We start from the raw sequence: 3,125 nt of genomic DNA, 5'->3' as shown, positions 1-3,125 counted from the left end.
GCTTGGGTCACATTGTGGGAATTGACCCGCATATGTGCATGCTTCCTTTCCATCTTCTAGACCAATCTTACTCTATAAACTCTGAAATCACTTAACAAACGCATCACGGCATCGAATGGTAATAGAAGATATCAAAATATAGCATTTTTGGGCCAAGTAAGCATGTTTTCAATCATGAGGCAAAATAATAAAGGAAACACAAAACCATGCATTTTATGTGGATAAGTGCGGAAAGTATTGACAAAATCCCCTCAAATCAACACAATATAAACCACAAAATTGGAGTTTATCAAACCTCCCCACACTTAAACCAAGCATGTCCTCATGCTAAAAATAGAAAGACCAAAGGACATAGGAGAATGAGGTTTATGACATGCAACTAATGCAAGTGCATCTATCTACTTGGTCAAGGGTGGATCTATCCTCCAAGAACATATGTGAATATATAGGGCTAAGGTGACATGGTAGTGTATGAATCCTACCAATTCAAACATCAAAATGGGGGTGCACATAACTTGCGAGATGAACGCTTGTGAAAGCTGGAAAGAAGAAGTTGAGCATCGAATCCTCACCGGAAGTGTATCCGCTCTATTCGCTCAAGTGTATAGGGTTCGTCACTCAATTTTCCCCTAATCATGCTTTCCAAGATTTGTCTTTCATCTAACAATCAACAATTATTTAATGCATGCATACAATTATCATGAGGTCTTATCTGTGGATGTAATGGGGCTAGGGTGAGGGTAAGGATGCATGTATGGTCAAGTGAGCTTACAATTTGTATCTCTGATTAGCTTAGACTTTACCTAACACATACAATAACCTATGCAATTCTAAGACACAACAGGTACACGAAATCATGGTACACAACTTCGTGCAGCTGACCAGCAAGTGCACTGAGTCGTCCAAGTAATACCTTACGTGAGTAAAGGTTGATCCCACGGAGATTGTTGGCTTGAAGCAGCTATATGGTTATCTTGTAACTCTTAGTCAGGATATCAATAATGGTTCTTAGTTTTAATTGTGAAGAATAAAAGAACATGAAATAAATACTTGTTATGCAGTAATGGAGAATGGGTTGGAGTTTTAGAGATGCTATGTCTTCTGAATCTCTGCTTTCCTACTGTCTTCTTCTTCACGCACGCAAGGCTCCTTCCATGGCAAGCTGTATGTTGGTGGATCACCATTGTCAATGGCTACCATCCATCCTTTCAGTGAAAAAGGTCTATATACATGGCTAATCATCTGTCGGTTCTCACTTGTGCTGGAATAGGATCCAGTGATCCTTTTGTGTCTGTCACTACGCCCAACATTTGTGAGTTTGAAGCTCTTCACAGTCATCCCATCCCAGATCCTACTCGAAATACCACAGACAAGGTTTAGACTTTCCAGATCTCAAGAATACTGCCAATTGATTCTAGCTTATACCACAAAAACTCTAGTCTCACGGATTGAACACTCCGTTGTTAGGAGAGGCAGTCAACTCGTGAACCAGGAACCCAAGAGATACACACTCAATCTAAGGTAGAACGGAAGTGGTTATCAGGCATGCGTTCATAGGTTGAGAATGGTGATGAGTGTCACGGATCATCACATTCACCATGTTTAAGTGCGAGTGAATATCTTAGAATAGAATCAAGCGTGATTGAATAGAAAACAGAAGTAATTGTATTAATCCATCGAGACACAGTAGAGCTCCTCACCCCCAACCATGGGATTTAGAGACTCATGCTGTAGAAGATACAAATTCAGGTGTAAAATGTCATGAGGTGCTCAATGAATCTCTAAAAGTAGTTTTTATACTCAACTAGTAACCTAGGTTTACAGAAAATGAGTAAGCTAAGATAGATAGTGCAGAAATCCACTTCCGGGGCCCACTTGGTGTGTGTTTGGGCCGAGCAATGAAGCTTTCATGTGCATAGGCTATTCCTTGTGTTTAACTCCAGCTTTTAGCCCAGTTCTGGCGTTTAACGCCAGAATAGGGTAGAAAGTTAGCGTTAAATGCCAGTTTGCGTCATCAAAACTCGGATAAAGTATGAACTATTATATATTGCTGGAAAGCTCAAAATGTCTACTTTCCAACACAATTGAGAGCACGTCAATTGGACTTCTGTAGCTCCAGAAAATCCATTTCGAGGGCAGGGAGGTCAGAATCCAACAGCATCTGCAGTCCTTTTTCAGCCTCTGAATCAAATTTTTGCTCAAGTCCCTCAATTTCAGCCAGAAACTATCTGAAATCATAGAAAAATATATAAACTCATAGTAAAGTCTAGAAATGTGATTTTTACATAAAAACTAATAAAAATATACTAAAAAGTTGCTAGATCCTACTAAAAACTATATGAAAATACCCCCAAAAAGCGTATAAAATATCCGCTTATCACAACACCAAACTTAAACTGTTACTTGTCCTCAAGCAACTAGATAAATAAAATAGGATAGAAAGAAAATCAAGAGGCAATAACATCTCAGAGTTTTATATGAAGCTCAAATTCTCATTAGATGAGCGGGACTAATAGCTTTTTGGTTTCTGAACAGTTTTGAGTAGGGGTGGCAAGCGGGGAAGCCCGCCCCACCCCGCCAAAAGCCCGCCCTTAGGCGGGCTGGCCCGCCCTGCCCCGCCTAGTGAGGCGGTCCCAAAATCCCAGCCCGCCCCGCCTAACGGCGGGCTGGCGGGCCAAGCCCGCCAAATATCTTTTTTTTTTACTTTTAACTATTAAGTAATATATATAAAGACATAAAAAAATCTCTTTTATTTTTTACTTTTAACTATTATAATTTCTAAAAGTATAAACAAATTATAATTTTTATATTCACAAACATTAAAGTCTTTGTAATTATAAATATCTAATAAACATAATTATAAACTAAGTTTTCATCCAAAACATAATTATAAATATTGTTCCCAAAGCAAAATAAACATAATCCAAAACATAATTATAAATATTGTCTCTAAAACAAAATAAACATAATCCAAAACACTCAATTTCATCTTCATTCTCTTGTAAGTTGGGTTGGGAGAAGTTGGGTTTTGGTAAAAAAAACTGTAAAAATACTAAGCCCGGCGGGGAAGCCCGCCCCGCCCCGCCAAAGCCCGCCAAAACCCGCAGTTTAAGTGGTGCGGGTTA

This window comes from Arachis stenosperma, chromosome 9 (genome assembly GCF_014773155.1).
Source record: "Arachis stenosperma cultivar V10309 chromosome 9, arast.V10309.gnm1.PFL2, whole genome shotgun sequence".
Classification (NCBI taxonomy): domain Eukaryota; kingdom Viridiplantae; phylum Streptophyta; class Magnoliopsida; order Fabales; family Fabaceae; genus Arachis; species Arachis stenosperma.
The sequence above is the reverse complement of the archived record's forward strand: the minus strand, read 5'-3'. Positions refer to the sequence as shown.